Here is an 18,740-nt window from a genome sequence, read left to right as displayed (position 1 = left end):
GACAATGACCATCTATAACATTATACAAATTTTAATAGAGCATCACAACAATCTATCAATCTAACAAGGTTTGTTGCTATGCAATGTATGAATCAGCCTAGACAAAAACAGTTTTCCTTACTGTTTGAAATGTTTACTCAAGAGCATACTTACTCTCTTTTAGATGTGCATTTTGCCCTCTTGGCCTGTGTAAAACCTTCTGTGTTTGAATTCACCCCCTTCTGCTCTCCAAATGGCCATGCTACATTAATTACCTGCTGGTTTCTTGCTCATTACACAGCTCAAGGCACGCAACAATAAAGTCTAGCTCTTTATATTTGCAAGGCGACCCACTGTTTTAAATTTATCTTTGTGTGTAAGCCATCAGACATTGTTCAGGCAAAGCTGCAAATTAATAAATCCAGGTTTTCTCAGTCATTAGGCTGTGTCAGCACCAACAGGTTTTGTTGGCGGCTCTCAAGTTCTTGTTGCTGTACAGCGCCGATGCTGCTATTGAAAAAAACATTTCTGCTACGTAGAATTCTTTGGTTCCTACTTTGTCTCTATTGGTACAGCTGTCAGAAGCAAATAGGCTGAGAGAGAAACATGGGAAGAATCCTTCCCTCCTTATGGTACAAGCTAGAAGTAAAGGAAATTGACTCATTTTCATTTTCCTCCTCCATCTACAAAAGTCTTCCTGTTCACTTTCTTACTCATAACAGCAAAAGGTCAGCAACCCATCTCAGTGGGGAGGATATCCTCAACTGGACACTCTTTTGGCTTCTCTTCCCACTTTTCTGCCTTGGATGCATCCATTCCCATGATGCCAACTCTTTAATCATTTAATGTAAACATCTGTATCCCACCTTCTGTCTGCAGGCTCAAGGCAGGTAAAAATACAGCAACAAGTTGACTGGCCCAAGGTCACCCAGTGGCCTTCACATGGAGGAGGAGCGGGAAATCAAACCCGCTTGGTGACTGCTACTGTTCACCATTGTACCCTGCTGGTTCTCATACTGTGGTTCATGACAGCCCACTGCTGGTTAAGTATCAAGAGAATGTGTTACATGCACAAATGTCAACTATCAGCCACAAAGAAAGAGGGAGAGCTACATTTCAGTGCCCAAATGCACCTCTTAAAAACACTTAACTCCACAAAGGGCATTTCCAGGGCTAATGCTGATTGTTATCCAGTGGCAAATATTGGCCCCTGGAAATGCATCAGTAGCCCGTATGTGAAAACCATGTTTTACCAAAGTCTTTTTAGAGCTTTCACAATAGAAGAAGAAGAATAAAAAGAAGAGTTGGTTCTTATATGCTGCTTTTTTCTACCCGAAGGAGGCTCAAAGCAGCTTTACATTCGCCTTCCCTTTCCTCTCCCCACAACAGACACCCTGTGAGGGAGGTGAGGCTGAGACCATTTATGCACTAGAGGTTTCATGCCGGGCTGCAGGCTGTAGATTTAGTTGTGACCGGTTGCCCCACCTCTTCCTGCACCCACACAGGTGAGCATTTGCCTCGGTGTGCTTCATCCGCCCCCAATTTGTGCTACTGCATGGGAACTGGGGCAGTGAAGTTCCCAGTGCATAAATGGTCTGAGAAAGCCCCTTTACTGCTCAGTCAGAACAGTTTTATCAGTGTTGTGGTGAGTCCAAAGTCATCCAGCTGGTTGCATTTGGGGGAGCGCAGAATCAAACCCGACTCGCCAAATTAGAAGTCCGCACTCCTAATCACTAGACCAAGCTTGGTGTAATTAATTAATTCTTTATACTTATAGGCTGCCACTTCCCAGCCTGCTGATTCGTAGTGGCTAAAAACAGGTAAAAACAGTACAATAAAATGCATAAAACTCCACAATCCCCAGCCCCACAACAAACCATAACCAAAGCACTTTTAGTACTTAATGTATTTTTCTGAAGTGGCTGAAGGAGGTTCTTCTGACACATCCAAAAAGAAGAGCTGTAAAAACATGTTAAAACAATATTTAAAAAGTATTACAAATATTTACTAAAGTGCACCAATAATATATTAAAAACAAAGTAAAAACAGTACATATCTAACTTCACATGAAAAACAGACCAAATGCATTTCGACCCACAGGGGTCTTCCTCAGTGGTCAATATATACTGTACAATGCTCTCTGTATAATGTACTTTAATAAATATTTGTAATATTTTTTTAATATTGCTTTAGTATTGTTTTGCAGCTCAGCTTTTCAGTTCCTGATTTTGTCCAGGTTGGGTTTTTGTTCCCTTTTTGGTTTTACATCCCAGAAGGAGACTGGCAGAGCAGAACCTATGGTCCATGTGGCCAGGAGTGAGTGTCTCGGTGATGATAAACAAGCAAGGGATACTTGCTGCAACTACAAATGCCAGCCTCGTGGTTTTCCCTACTACAGAGTACAGTTATAGCCAAGACTTGATCTGGGAGATGATCCCCAGGCACCAAAGTTTGTGTGTCTTTCTTTTGCTGGTCTGGGTGCTGTCACTTTCTTCAATAAAATAGTGATTCATGAAAGAATTGAGACATTTGTTTGTTTGTTTGTTTGTTTATATACCGCCCTCCCTGGAGGCTCAGGGCAGTTTACCTAAAACATATAAAGAATACAAGAAATTATCCATAACATATAAATAACCATAACATTATTACTACTAACTGATAATTGTAACAGTGGTAACAGCAAACAGGTCCAGAAGCAGAACGCATTGATGGATTTCTGGGAGGGAGGGAGCAGGGCCCATGCAGATGCCTGGTGGAGGAGCTCCCTTTTGCAGGCCCTGCGGAACTGGTTTAGCTCTGTCAGGGCCCTGATCTCCTCCGGGAGCTCATTCCACCAGGTGGGGGCCAGGACAGAGAAGGCTGTGGCCCTGGTTGAGGCCAGGCGGGCTTCTTTAGGGCCAGGGAACATTATCCGGTTGGTGGTGGCTGAGCGTAGTGCTCTTTGGGGGGCATAGGCAGGGAGGCGGTCCCTCAGGTACACTGGGCCCTGACCACGTATGGCCTTGAAGGTAATTACCTGAACCTTTAGCCTGATCCTCATGACAAAGATATATTCATAATATAAAGAGAGTAAAACATTTTCCCATGGTTGCATCTATTTCCCCCTGAAATCCACAAGGGACATTCCCCCAATCTTCAATGTTTCAGCGAGTTCTCTCTCTGCTCCAGGTCCCCAAATAATCTCACTGGCAGCAATTTCTGAATGTTAACAAACAGCTAAGGTGGTGAAATGAGCACAGTGCTCTTTATTTCTCTCCTTTCTTCGCCTGAATGTCATTATTTCCTCCTCCAGTGCTTGCATAGCGGTTAATTCTGATCCTCCCCCACACTTGGTAGGTAAATTCAGATATTATTAAACACTGCAATAAATGATACTAGAACAGGACTCAAAGGTTTAAAACAGTAATCTTCATGTGCAGCGGACATGCTTTAGTTTACAAGACAGGGGGTTGCAAATATTTGAGACATACTAGAAGTGACTAATAAAATGTAATTACATCCTTGACGTGGCCACTTTTTCATAATAGTAGTAGAAGCTTTCCCCTGTACTTTATTTTCCCATTTCTTTTCAATGCATTTTTATGGAGTCATTCTTTTTCATGTCACTAAAATATTTGTATCACATTAACATAACCATGTTCTTAATTATGGCTGGTAACCCATGGAGAATTTCCACAGATGGAGGTGAGTTTCATCATTCCCCCACCCTGCGGGTCACGGACACCCCACGAGACTGTTCCAAGGGGTCCCTTTCCTGCTAGGAGCAGTATTTTGGGGGTACTTGGGGCTGTAGTGGATGGGGGAGGCTGGAAAGTCCTCCTTGGCAGATGAAAACCACTTCCATCTCCAGATGTCTCTAGTGCCAGGAAGCCTAAATTTACTAGGGAAAAGATCTGTTCAGCTAACAGTCCTTCATCACTTCCAGGGAAGTGCACTTAAGAATGCTACTGCCATGTTTCTGAAATAACAGAAAGAAAACAAAATCTCAAAAAAAAAATTCTAGATACAACAGGGGCTTATTTATTCTCTTTCTCCATTCTTGTGATATTCTTTATATGACCCCTCCATCTCCTCTGAAATAGGTTAGGCTGAGAGATGGTAATTGGCTCAAAGCTATCCTGTAACTTCCAGGTGGAACCTGGGGAATTTCAGCCCCTCTCTAGATGGTGGAGATCAGTTCCCCTGGAGAAAATGGCTGCTTTGGAGGGTGGACTCTATGGCATTGTGCCCCACTGAATTCTCTGTCCTCCACCAGCTCCACTCACAAATCTCCAAGAGTTTCCTAACCTAGATCTACCAACCATCCCCATCCTGCCCCTCACTGGTGAATAGCAGGGACCAGCAACTCTATACCCATTCAGTTTCACAAAGGCAATTCTTTAGTTCTTAGATGCCACCAGGGAACTGTTCAAAGCAAGCTACATGTCATGCCCTAACAAAGAGTTATGTAGATCAGCCCTCAGACAAACTGAAATAATGTAAACTGATCCCTGGAGAAATTGCACCCTTGTCAGCATAGTGGCTCTAAGCAAGTACAGAAAACTGACACACTTGTTTCTGAGATGACATTTTCACAAAGCTCCCTCTCTTTCCCCAGTTTTGATCCTATGGCAGTGTCTGTTCCTAATGGTGCGGCACCAAAATATAAATATAAAAGCTTGCAGGAATAGGGGGAAGGAATTAATAAATGAGTGCTAGCGACAAAGACAGAAACAGCTTTTTGCATTTCCACTTTTGGGGAGCTAAATAGCCTTAGAAAAGCATTTACTGCTGGCACTGGGTCTTAATAAATAATGCTGATATCTGCATGGCAGCGTGGTAATATAAATCTAGGGAAATTCTCCAGAGTTCATCACCCTGACAACAGGAAGAAAGGGACTCATGGTATCATAATAAACCTAATAAATATGGGAAGATATATATTCCTTTCTTTCCCTCCCTCTGTTTCTCCCTTTCTCCCTCATCTTTCTTCCTTCGTCTCATTGTTGTGTCATTATAATTAGGGCTCTGCAGATTGTTAATTATAAATAGCTTTCCCAAGCTTAATTGATTTTCCTCACAAGGGCTAACATTACCCAGGATTCCCTCATTGCTTTTCGTACTAACACATGCATCAGAGCATCGCTGTGTGCTCTCTCCCTCTTTCTTATGGCTCGCCTTATTCTTTGCTACTAGTGTGTTGAACTGCTGCAATTCCTGGAAGACCAGAAACATGTGCATTACCAAAGAAGTGCTACAGGTGCATGAATATTGTGCTACAATTTGCACTGTGCAAAATGTCAGAATTCTACTACAAATTGGTGCGGTTCGGGCTGCTGCAGACATGCAGCAACATTGGCAGATGTGCGGAATGGACTTCAGTGATTAAGCAAGGTCCCCCAAATGGTGGGGTTCATGGATTTCCATCATTGTGGTATGGTTTTTGGTCAGCACTAGCTCTTCCAAGCTGCTCTGAACCACCATGGCCAGTAGGAAAGACAAGGGATAAATATTCAAATGACTAAATACATGTAAATCAAAGACAGTCATTTAAAATGTAGCATCTTTCCTAAATAAGAGGCATCTGGCAACACTAGGGCACCATAATTACCTCATGCTGCTTCACACTAGAACAGAAAAGCTGCAAAAAGTGGCCTGGAAATCATGTCAAAAAGCTTCTTGTAGAAGACATAGTCACCCCAGGTGGTTAAGGAGGATACTGGGAACAAACCTCTCAGCATATACTCAATTGAAATGGAAACTTGCTGAGATACATCATCGCTTGTGGAAAATGCTTACATTTAGATAGTAATTCAAGCTGTCTTGTACCAGCGTTGAAACAGGATTCAATATCAGTAAGACCTTGAACATGCTGTATTAGTTTATGGTTCACTTTAGGCAGTGTAAATGGCAAACTAAGCATTAATGTCCAGTTCCTGTGCCTCTCACCCACAAATCCATCCACAAAAGGAAGAGAAAGATTCTATAACATGGGAGGGGAAACTGCAGAAGAAGCCGTGGCAAGGCAGCAATATCAAGCTTAGGGGACCTCCAATACAGTGCCCAGGGGAACAAAGGCACCTGCCAACATTTTTCTTGGCAACATATATATATATATATATATATATATATATATATATATATATATATATATATATATATATATATAATATATATATATATATATATTACTCCTCTTTCCCTCTTAAATTACCCCTCTTTTCCCCTTCAGATTTTTGGGTTGTACGCATTACTCTGTGTCAGAATTCCAAAGGCTCAGAAAGACCCTGATCTAACCCAGAGTACTAACAAAATGGCAAGTTTACATGGTCAGAAATCCAGTGACCATTGGAAAAACATAATTCCATCACGCCAGATTGCAAGTGGATCTACAGTAAAATGGCTACAGAGCTGCAACCCCAAAATTTCACTGTAGAAGATTATTTTTATATCCCACTTTTCACTACCCAAAGAGGTCCAAAAGTGGCTTACAAACATCTTCCCCTTCCTTTCACTAAAACAGCCATCCTATGAGGTAGGTGGGGCTGAGAGAATTCTAAGAGAACTCCTTTATGAGAACAGTCCTAAGAGAACTGCAACTAGTTCAAGATCAACCAGCTGGCTGCCTGTGGGGGAGTCGGGAATCAAACCAAATTAGAGCTCACCACTCTTAACCATGACACCAGGCTGGCTCTCATACGTTTATGGTTTCTAGTATTCTTTCGATCCAACACCAACCTCTGATTGACAGACATCAAAAACTTCCTACTCATCCCTTTTGCAAGTCTTCTGAACACAGCCAAATTTTTTTGGCAACCAGCCACCTTGATCTTCTCCAACTCTGCTTTTCATGTTAGATGCAGGCTTTGGCTTCAAAATTCAACAGGTTCAGTACGGAGGACTATATTTCTGATTATGCTTTTCCTCATCATTCTCTTGTGAATTCTGTAAATACAGGAGATCATATGAGGAGACAAATGGGAATGTATATCGCACACAATGGAGTTTAAAGATCTCCACGAAAGAATTATTTGAAGCAAAGCTAACAACAGCAACAACAAAATCAACCCAAATCCTTTTGTTTGACAGAGCTTCAGAAATGTCATGATACTGAGGGATGCTGGTGTTGTTCTGAGCCACGTGCACACCGATGTTTTTTGCGTTTCTACAAGAGAGCCTCGCTTCTCTTACAGCTTCTGAAACACCAGGCATCTCCATGTTTTTTTTTTAAGTTTGCAATGCAGAATCTGGAGGGGAGGGTGATGCTGCCAGCCCGAAGGAAAGAGGAAATTATTCTGCAATACACAGATGGAATAAGGCCAACTGGATTGGGTTTCAGTATGTATAAAAGCAGGGGTAGTCAAACTGCGGCCCTCCAGATGTCCATGGACTACAATTCCCATGAGCCCCTGCCAGCGAATGCTGGCAGGGGCTCATGGGAATTGTAGTCCATGGACATCTGGAGGGCCGCAGTTTGACTACCCCTGTATAAAAGGGATGCATATCTAGGGGAGTTGGGCAGAAGATGGGACTGGCAGGAATAAATTAGAAATGGACATCTTTGAACATTTAGGATACATCTAAACAGTCTAGCAAGTCACAAGGAGTCTATGTTCGCAACTAACAACAACTCATTCCTTGACGTGACGAAGGGGTGAACTAGCCTATTGCAGACGCACGATGATGGGTCTACGTGTCTACATCTCCCACAGAAGGAGGGATACAGATGGGTCTACAAGGAGTCTACATGTTCTGTACTATTTATGGAAAAGCCAAAGGTGTTGCTTCAGATAGTCACTCCCTCCCCTCTTACTATGCAAACATCTAAGGTTTCTTTTATTGCAGCTAATCCTCAGAGGTGAAAACTTGTAGAGCCAACCCAGGGCTGCTGTTTTTGAAGTTAACAAGCTTCTTATTTGGATGGTTAAGTCTTGCTAGCTTAGAAAGTGGTGTAAGAAAGCAATTATATAGCTTTTAAAAGTGAACTGGAAAATGCATAAAGAAGTATTCAATTATTCCCCCTCAGGACTGCATAATTATTTCCAATTATTTTTTTTAATACAAATCATGAGCTGAGCCGCAGATCTGTTCATGTCGAGGTAAAGCTGCAGGTAAAATAGTAACCGATGTGTCGCTTTGTGTCTGGGAATTTTGAACTTTTCACTTTGTGCATTTAATCTTACCATCAATTTTTCAGTTCTCTACAAGGAGGGGGAGCGTTTCTATTTAGGAAAAAACTCATACCGGAAGAAGGGGACAGGGTTTTATACTGATGAAAGTGGGGGGAGAGAACAGAATGGAGATAGAATACGGGAGAGTAGCCCACAATGAATCTGTGGAACTCCCTGCCACAGGATGTATCGATGGCCACTGCAGCGGTATCTCTGAAAACAGATAAAATAAATTCTTATCAGTAGTTAATAGGAATGACTGATGAAACAGAACTTGGATGTTCAGAGGCAGTATACTCAGGAATGCCAGGGGCTAGAGGTCAGCAACAGGGAAGGCATTCTTGCTTGTGGACCGTCTGCAGAATTCTGCAGTAAACATATCAGGTTATGAAATACTAGATAAGTACAGCATTGGTGTTGATCTTACAAACATTTGTCAGAAGGACAGGATGACAAGAAGACATTGCTGGGGGGACCTAAATCGGCATTAACTCACGTTGGATTCCCAGCCTTGAGCTTAAATCTGTGCTTGTACATCATCTGCTCTGTTGCTCCAAAGGAACCAAACACGAGTCAGTATTTATTCAAATGTCTACCTTTCCAGTAAATGTGAAGTCTTAGCCAAGGCAAGGGAGACTTTAGATTTCAAAGACTACTGCACTGCTCAGATGATGACACAAAAAATAAATCCCTATGTGATGACAGTGCTCAATGGAAAAAAATCCCACCACTGTTAATGAGAGCTCAGATGCGGAAGCTAACTTATAAATATTTTAAAATAATTAAAATATACTGCCGGTACTAGGCCCTGAGGAAGCGAGGGGCAGTTGAATTATCAGCCACGGGGCTGAAGGATATTGTTTTCCAAATAAATGGATAAATGGATTTAAGCTTTATTTTCACAAACTCTTTTGCCAAAAGGAAGGTGGAAGGTTACAGCTACAGAACTGAATCATTTATATAATTAGTGCAGCCATCAGTTTGTGACCCGATCCTTTCTTAAGAGACAAAATTAAACATACGTGTGGCAGATTGAAGTCATGTCGTGGATCTTTTCTCAGTTTCCTGTCAAATGCTTCTTGTGTGTAACTCTGCCATTCAATACAGTACAATACATAAAATCTTGTTTTTCTTGATTTTTCTTTAGTGACATCACCAGGTAGCCAAATCTGATTGGCTCCCTAGTGTCACGATGGCATTCCGGTTATATATGAGCCCGATCACATATAAATAATCCAAGAAGAGCAAAAATTGGGAGGGGGGAAGAGAATGGGCCAATGTGGCAGCAGATGGGAAACAATGGCAACATCAAAAAGTGGGAAATTCTCAGTTTCCCTACAGAAAATTCTAACTCCATGAAAGTATTCATTTCAAGCTAGAACTTTGGGAGGAGACCTAAATATATGACGCAGTAATGCCTAAAGCCAAGCAATTATAATATTGTTCTGGGTGGAGCGAAACCAAGTACCCTGTGGCCCATGTAGACAATGAAGGGTGTGGCTGAAATGTGTTAGTCTCAACAGGGGTTAGCTTTTCAAGAACATCCTCCTTAGGATAGCAACCTGTGGATATTCTCCAGCTGTGAGCATTACTTTATAATCAATCTGTTGATCATCACACCATTTTTTTGAAAAAGAGAGATAACCAGGACTGATTCCCGATTATTTCATGGTAGAGTACCTGCTAATCTTGTCTCATTCTGCACACGCTGGATAATGCACTTTCAATGCACTTTCAAAGCATATTTTGCTATTTTGCATGGAAAAATCTAGCTGCAAAAGCATACTGAAAGTGTATTATCAACTGTGTGCTGAATGAATGAATGATAGCGCAGGCTAGCCTGATTTTAAGCTAAGAAGAGTTGACCCTGGCTAGTATTTGGATGGGAGATCTCTGAGGAATACTAGGCTCGTGACATGGAGGTAGGCAATGGCAAACCTCCTCTGAGCCTCTTTTGCCTTGAAAACCCCACAGTCACTATAAGTCACCGGTGACTTGGTGACAAAAAGGGGCATCTGCTGGATCCCAAAGGGTCCCATTAACCACCTTATTTTAAAGTATGGCGTATGTTTGGGGAAGTCATATTGTGCTACCAATCTGGCATATACTACAGCGCATAAGGCCTGATCTATGACTGGCAGGCATTTCCCCCGAAGCTCCGCAGCAAGCTTCATAGGGGATGTTTCTGCAACCTGTGGGTGCTTTTCTGCAAGAGATGGCAAAAAGGAGTTCCTACTCGCAAAACATGTGATGGCAAAAGTTAACAACTTGTTGAGTTCTATCTTGGAACGATTTTGTACAAAGATAGAAAAGCCACAATAGATCTTTAATGGGGCCTTGTTGATTGTTTGGATAAAGCTTAGTGACACCTTAAATCTCTGAAGCTTGGACGGGAAGATCTCGGGCATTCCCTTTGGTCAGAGAGCAGGTCTACAATAACCTGAATAGCTAATTCTCCCTCTGCATGTTTAACAGAATAAATTATTCAAACTAAATTAAAATGGGTAGCCATTTTGGTCTGAAGCAGCAGAACAAATGTAGAGTCCTGTGGCACCTTTAAGACCAACAGATTTGTATTCAGAGTATGAACTTTAGTGTGCACAATTGTGTTGGAGGATGTATGTGTGCACACAAAAGCTCATACCTTGAATAAAACTTTGTTGGTCTTAAAGGTGCCACGGGACTGTAAATTTGTTCTAATTCAAACTAAAGTTGTATCACCACCTGCATAAATCAGCTTTGCAGGGATGAGACGTGTGTATGTGTTACCTCTGAGTTCTAACTACACCAGTGGTGCTTATAATACTAGTCCAGAAGGTCCTTGGCTCCTGGTAGGGCACATTCTTTTAAAAATGAAGGTCAGAGGTTCAATCCAATTAGAGGATCTCAGGTAGCAGAAGCTGAGAAAGACCTTAGCAAGAAACAGTCACAGCTCAGGCAGCAGGGCACATGCTTTGAATGCAGAAGTCCCCCGCATCAATTGTAGCATCTCCAGTCAGCCAGTGGTTGACAGAAAAGACCTTTTCTGCCTGGAGCGCTAGAGAGCTGCTGCAAGTCAAACTAAGGCAGTGCTAAATGGATCAAGGATGCTAGACCGATTTGAAAAAGAGGTGCTTAGGTTCATATTTTGCTCCCTTCGACCATGTCTGTGAGACTGCAAGACGTGCTGGAGGGGGGGGGGGTCAAAGCCTTTGGGGAGAGCAGAGAAAGAAGCTAACAGCAAAGGGAACTGAGGGCAAAGTATATGAATTTAGTAGGATTCGTCTTGGATATCTTCCTTCCAACTTGGGATCTTTATAGTGGCTTTTTTGCCCTGCAGGATAAAGGAGAGGGGGAAAAGAACAAAGACCTATATCAGACGGTTATCCAACATATTTGGCAAACTAACAGTCAGCACCAAATAAGAAAATCACATTGGAAGGCATAGTTGGAATCATGGTGCATCACTGGCTGTCCAAAGATAAGGTTCTCCCTAGGAATAGAAATCAACTTTGTCCGCCACGTGGAAATACACTGCTCTTTCTTAAAAACCAATCTCATAAGCCATCTTGAACCACAAGGAAAGGTTGGATATAACAACAACAAAGCCTTTATTGGCGTAACAGAAGGAAAGAATAAACAGAAATAAAATAGAGTACAAACATGGTGTGGACCAGGTTTGCAAAACAAAACAATTACAGACGATCAAGTTTGGTTACAGCAGTTGTAGCGTTCATCCATTCCAAGTTGGCAACTAAAACGTGGACTAAGATCAGTGCAATCGCACGCATCTTGGCAGGGTCCTTCTCATTCAGGGCTATCCCAGCGCAGTGTTTCCTGTCTAGATGGATAATATTAGCCTTGTATAAGGATTCTGCATTCAGAAGGGGGTTAAATGAGATGGCCTGTATGGCCACTTCCAACTCTATGATCCCATGCTTCTGTACAAGGAATAAAGAATGCATGTGGCATTTCCAATATTGCTTTGATCCTTTAAAACAGGGGTAGTCAACCTGTGGCCCTCCAGATGTTAATGGACTACAATTCCCATGAGCCCCTGCCAGCATTTGGCAGCATTTGGCATTGGCTCATGGGAATTGTAGTCCATTGACATCTGGAGGGCCACAGGTTGACTATCCCTGCTTTAAAGGGCTTCTGCCCCCCCACACACATTTTACCGCTGAACAGCACTGTACTATTCCTAAGCACAGGAAAAGTGGAACTCTGGGAGAAAGGAGACTTTCCAAGCCAGTAAAAGGCCTAGTGCAATGTATAATATATTTTTAATTATAAGATTTTTAGGCTGCCCCTCTCCAGAGGGCTCTCTTTTCCATCACATCTGTGTTTTTGTGCAGGTGTAATAAAGGAAAAGGGGGCAGAGTGGACAGGATGTGTGGACACCATTCCTGCCCTCTGCCATGCTGCTTGCTGCTGCCACCAGGGCAGGAGTGTGTTTTTGCACATACATGAAGATGCATCTGGATTTAAAGTCTGGTTGTTCTTTGCAGCGAATGATGCATTCCATTTGCACAACAGAGTTCCCCAAAGGTGGCAGTTAAGTGACATACAATGGGTTTGACTGCTTCTTTTAAAGATTAAAAAAAAATCCCTCAACACTGGTTGTCTTCCTTCTGTTTGCACTGTAAATATACTCTATCCTGTTTGTGCATATAGACAGATGAAGGGTCCCAGGCCTCCAGAATGAGAAAAGCTGCCTCGAGCGCACAGACAGGAGGCAGACCACAATGCTTTCAAGCCAGATTCTTCCTCCCACTTTTGTTCTGGAAATGTCACAAAGAGATGCTGAGAGGAGTGGGTGGGTGAGGAGGGAAGGACTAGCAGTGGAGGAGAGAGCCTGTCTCTTTGGGTTAAACAAGGGCTTCTTAATGCTTGCCAAAGGCTTCTATCCACTTGAGTGTCAAATTTGATTTATCTCTCTACAGTGAAAAAACAAATCCGCAGTGGCACGAGTGCAAGCCACAGATTCCATTATGGATTAATATTTAGATGTTACGAAGGGGGGGGGGGGGAGAATCTAGCATTCTTGTTGAGCACTGTAACTCTGGCTTACAGAGAACCGTAAGGAAATACAGGAGTATTGACCAGAACCCATCCGTTGCACACCTGCCACTGAGGCAAAGTTAAAGCAGACCAAGTGAGCCAAGTCTCTGGTCCCTTGTCCGTCAAGAAAGCAGTAATGCATTGCCGTGCACTAGTTGAGCAGCGCATTTTTCCAGCATGACTCACTGCAAATAATGGTTTATATCTTAGGGTGCAAAAAGCATAAGTGAAAACTGAGGGTTGCCCAGAGTGTGGATATTCCCCTGGTATCAGTGAAAAGAAAGAACAGGTTGCCACATTGTTTGTGGCCCATTTACTTCAAGGTGGGGCGGTAGAGACATCAACAAATTATTGGAACTGGAGTGCAAGGAAGAGGCTCCCCCCCCCACACATTTCCTTGTCTCTAGAGAAATATCAGACCCAGTAAATCAGAACAGCCAATGATGGGCCTGGAGGAGGGAAGGAAAGGGCAGGGTCCCAAGTGGGCGTGTCCACAGATCTGCTTCCCAACCATATTCTGTACCATCACGCCACTTCTGGGTTTTCTCAAAGCCTGAAGAATGTTTCAGGGGTTTCTCAATGGTAAAAAAAAGTTGAGAAAGGCTGCCCTAAAGCCTTCTGCCCTTTTGTGCATGACCTCAGAGAAGCCCCCATGAGACAAGCATTAACTCCTCCTAACCTGAGGACCAAAACCACCGACACGGACCATCTGTCCATTGGGCCTTGGTTTTGGCAAAGCCATATCTACATGGCTGTCACCCTTGTTGTCAGGGGGAAACCCTGGGCTTTATGGCTACCTCTGCTCAAAGATCGATCAGGAAGAATTAAAGTGTTTTGATACAATATACCATAGCATATCCACACGGAAAGTAATGGCACATGGAAACTCATCAATAGGTGGCTGAAAAGAAACAGAAATAGAAAAAGGAAGTAATTCCTCAGGTGACACTTTTCTCATAACAACCTTAACTTAGAACCTGGGATTCATTTGACGCCTTTTGATTTACCTGCACATGAAAGTGTTGTTATGATGGACTTCCCATTCTAAGTAGCATGTGAATTAGCTTCCTTTATCGCTTTTCCCTTTCTATTATGACTGTCAAGAGGCCAGAAACTTGCACTGCGGAGGCCATTAACTCAGTGACCCTCAGTAAATAACATTTGCTGCAAGTCAATCATAGCTAGAGCAGGTCGGGCCCAGCTTAAAGGCAATCAGGCCATTTATGTTTTCTTAGCCTACACGGACGCCCATTTCAGTGTCATTTACTGATAACAAGAAAACACATTCATGAAAACGACAACAAATTTCAGAATGATGTGTGTGAATTGAGCTCCTTGTAGCAGAGATAGTCAGTTTACTTAGAGCAATATTTACCCTTTGGGGAAAAAGCCAGTACAGAAATTGAGAATATTCTTAATTCATATAAAGGGTTGCCAGCTTCCAGGTAAGGACCAGAGTTTTCCTGGAATGACAACTGATCTTTAAAACCCTTCTTCTTTCCTCTTGGCTCAGAGCTGACATCAGCCACAGAGTAGGAGGGCTTTCCTCAGCTGCCATTTTGAAACGCCCCACACCACAGCACCATTGAGGGCCCTTCACAGTACAGTGATAGGGAGACCCTGTCCCCCCCACCACCCCCCAAAAAGAATTCCTTGCACTCTCCACACTTTCTGAGCCTTCTTGCAGCTATGGAGCTGTGCTCTTTCTCTAGCCTGCTGCAAATGTCCACAATTCCAATCCTTACACCAGCCCGGAAGTGACGTCTGAACTTCCGTATTTTTCTTATCACTGTGATAAACAGAGACAGCTGGAGCATATGCTCAGTACTACTTTCCAAAGGGGCCAGAATCAGAACATATGCCACATCAGATGGCAAATACTAGAACTTGTCCCCATATTTTAAGGTAAAATTTATGCCTTTGATGTGCAAAATTCATAAAATTTACCTAAGATTTATATGAATAATTTCAGTTTCTTTTAATGTTCCAGTTTCAGGCAGGAATGACATTCCTTAAAAAAAAAAAAAAAGATCGCTTCATATAGGAGCATCAGGTTGGGTGGGTGGGAGGGGCTCTCTAACAGTACACTGAATTATGAGTAATGATGAAGGGCTTCAGCGCGAAATGGCTGCTGCTGAATTTTAATATCTATAGTTGATTTCATTGTTGGTATTTAGAAGGCTGTCCCATTAGGGAGCCCTAGAAAGTTGTTATGTGGCCTAGATGCCTCAGTACTGAAAGAGAAAGTATGAGTCAACAGAAGGAAGAAAGATGAAGGAGAAAGCAAAGCAGGCTATGTAAGCATGGCAGAAGAAAAATTAATAGATTGCATGTCATAAAGTTGCGAGTAACTCTTGGTAAGTCCAGGACTATGGAATTTTCAAGGCAAGAGATGAACAGAGTAGGTAGTTTGCCATTGTCTTCCTCTGCATACCAACCTGTCTTCTTTGGTGGTCTACTATCAAAGCACTGACTCTGGGCAACCCTGCTTAGCTTCCGAGCTTTGATGAGGCTGGACCAGGCTAGGATACCAGGATACTCAGAAGAGGAAACCCTTTTCTAAGTCCTGCTTTGTGCATCACTTTGACCACATCTCTACACCCTTATGAAAGGCTGCAGATATGCCAGCTGGAGTGGGATCCATATCAAGCAAGACACTGGAGACTTAGGCAGGAAATCTATTTATGACAAAGAACTCAACCTGCTATTCTTTGAGGGTATGAATAGCATGCCCACAAAGAATACCAGCAGAACAGACTGGAACGAGGAGGCTCCTGTTGGTTCAACACACACACCCTCCAATAACACAGAGTAACATTGCCCAATTATTTTTAAAGCATTTGTTTGGCACTTTCTATTACACTTTGTTTCCAAATCTGCCATGTCTAGACTTCAGTATCTAGGTTTTTACTTGAACCATGTTAAGTCCTGCAATTATTAAAAAATGAATATTTTATCTCCCCTCTTATGACAACCTCAGGCAGTTTAATTTTAGCATGTGAGTCCCATTTTAATTTGTGTACGGCTGAAATCTAATATTATCTATACTGAAACAGGGTGTCTTTTTATAGCATCTTCTGCTTCTTTTATCATATAGCTGTGTTCCTGTGTTACTATTCTCCCCTCAAATTACCCACCCTGCCATTGTGAACTACATGGAGATAGTCCCACTGAGGGGCCACATCACTCACTAATGCTCGCCTATTACCATTGTCTCCTTTTAGCGATATAACATATGCATTGTTTATTATAACATGTAAAAAAGCAGTAATGTCATTGCGACTTGAGTGAATGAGGAGCCATGATTTCCTGGAAGGAGGAAGGGAACACGATGCTGCCAGAAAGTGTACCATGGTGTACCCCCATGGAAAATGAAAACAGTTCATACATTCCAATAAAATGGAGTTAACAAAAGTCACAGAAATAACATTTCTCAACACCGAATAAATCACATAACCAAAGTCAAACTGAATTCAAATACCACTTAGCCAGAATCTTCAAAGCCTTACAAGTTACTAATAATTTTCAAGTGACACCCCAAAATTTCTTTGGCAGGTGTGATGAACTGCACCTTTTAAAGGCTTAGATAAACTGTACAAACAGCTGAAAGGCTGTGACAATCTACCCCCTTTCCTTGGGCCAAATGGGAGTCTTTGCCTACTTCCCAAACTCCCTTGCCAACTTTTTCCAAGTTCATGATCTGTGTTAACCTGTTCTCAGCTAAGGCTGAAAATACATTCTATTCTCCTCAGCATTAATAACCTGTTTTTTTAAAAAAAAAACAAAACAAAACAATATCCACTCTTAGATAGTTCTGGATAGTACATCCACAATGACAGTCTCCTTCCCTTTTATGTGTACTATGTCATCAATATATGCCAGAGTAAAACTTTTAACTCCATTAACATTTCACCCACCAGACTTTTGCACGTGGCTGGGAATTTCCTAAGACCAACTGTTAAGACTGTGAATTCTTAAGTTAAGACCATGAATTCTCTGGTCTTTAGGATCCATGGCCATCTGCCAATATCCTTTTATCAGATCTATAGTGGAAATGAAACGTGCAACCCTAATGGTTTCCATGAGCTAATGAACGAACAAACAAACAAACAAATCAAGTTTGTGCTTTCTTCAAGGCTTCTACACCAGGACTTAGTCTCTTGGCTTGAAGATTCTCTTTTTTCTCTTTTTGGCTTTGTACTGAGTCTTCTGTTTCTCCTGAGATCTTTGCATATTGTCTGCTGCAGCTGCTCTCAGTTTCTGCAGGTTCGCCTGTAGCTTCTGAATATAGGTGACTGACTATATCTCTGTTTTCAGCGATCTCTCATCCCATCCATGCTTCTTTAAAGATGTTCATAGGTCCTTTGGCCTGATGCCTGAACAGAAGCTCAAAATGACTACAACAGACCCTAACCATTTCTGAAGGCATTTCTAACTTCCACTGTTATGATCCTGCACCAAATTAGCTCTCCACTTAACAATTTTAGCCCTAAAAAAACACATGATTCATTCATTCTACTGAAGACAGGAGAACCTGTCACAACATTTCTTTCAAATACTCATACGACTATATGAGAAGATTAAAGTATGAGGCGAGAATTTTAGGAAAACTCAAGAAAGAAATAGCGAGACAGAGTCTGCTAGCTATAATCTTGTGCTAAGCTAATAGAAAACGATCATCACATAATGTGCACATTTGTCACATTCATCAGAAATGCACTCAAGGTTGCGAAATCCAAATACAAGCAGATGTTTACCCATCCTAATTTCATAATTTATACAGTTCCAGCACCTGTTCAGAATTTTGACATATGGACACATTTTAACACTGTGCCCCATAGGTCAGTAAATCCAAACACCTCTTAACAAATCCATTCAGACAGTGTGTCCATGCTATTTTTGGATAAAGAAAATAAGAGACAAACTTACTTACTCCAAAACAATCATCTTAAAAGGATCACATTAAGCCTAATCACATAGATTATTTCCCCAGTAGCCATTAACAATCTGTGTTGACCGTTCACATTCTCGAAGGCAATATTCTTACCAATTTAAAAATGGAGTTTGAAGATCCCATGTCAAACTGGGATAAGATAACAATGGAAAGATCAGCTCAAGAGAGAGGCTATTTTTTAAAGTCTTAATTAGGTTATAGCCCATATCTTCCTACTCTGAAATCTACAAGCATTCGTGATAAACAGAACAGTGATCGGTTTGGCTTAGTTTATTTTAAAAAGAAAGTTGTACAGTAGTTGTTGGTTCTGATTCCATGTAAACCACTTACACAGTCTGTCTGAACCTACAGATGTTTATTTGGAAACAAGTCCCACGGCACATGAAGCAGCATTACTCTTCTTTTGCGATATTCATTAAATTCTAGGATGGAATCAGTGAAGAGTTTGGTCTCTAGTGATTCAGCCAGAAAAAGCCCTCTGAATATTTTTCAGAAATAAAAATGTTCAGTTAATGCGTCGTAAATGATAAACAGACAAAAATCTCAGATGATCGTGAGTTGCACATATACCTTCGTACAGAATAAGCCTCTTGGATGTCTCGTTCCATGTAATGAAC

At 41.9% G+C, this 18,740-nt stretch overlaps 1 long non-coding RNA gene across 1 annotated transcript in view; it reads right to left on the bottom strand.

The window, feature by feature from the left end:
• Positions 1-2,211: 2,211 nt before the first annotated feature.
• LOC143821066 (uncharacterized) overlaps positions 2,212-18,740 on the bottom strand; it is a 41,894-nt gene continuing 25,365 nt past the window's right edge. The window contains exons 2-3 of the long non-coding RNA XR_013225655.1: positions 6,697-6,903; positions 2,212-2,566 (exon numbers count right to left, since the gene is read on the bottom strand). This is a non-coding gene — a long non-coding RNA (uncharacterized LOC143821066). The remainder of the gene's footprint in view (positions 2,567-6,696; positions 6,904-18,740) is intronic.

Source organism: Paroedura picta, chromosome 11, assembly GCF_049243985.1.
Source record: "Paroedura picta isolate Pp20150507F chromosome 11, Ppicta_v3.0, whole genome shotgun sequence".
Classification (NCBI taxonomy): Eukaryota; Metazoa; Chordata; class Lepidosauria; order Squamata; family Gekkonidae; genus Paroedura; species Paroedura picta.
This window is presented reverse-complemented; position numbering and strand designations above follow the sequence as displayed.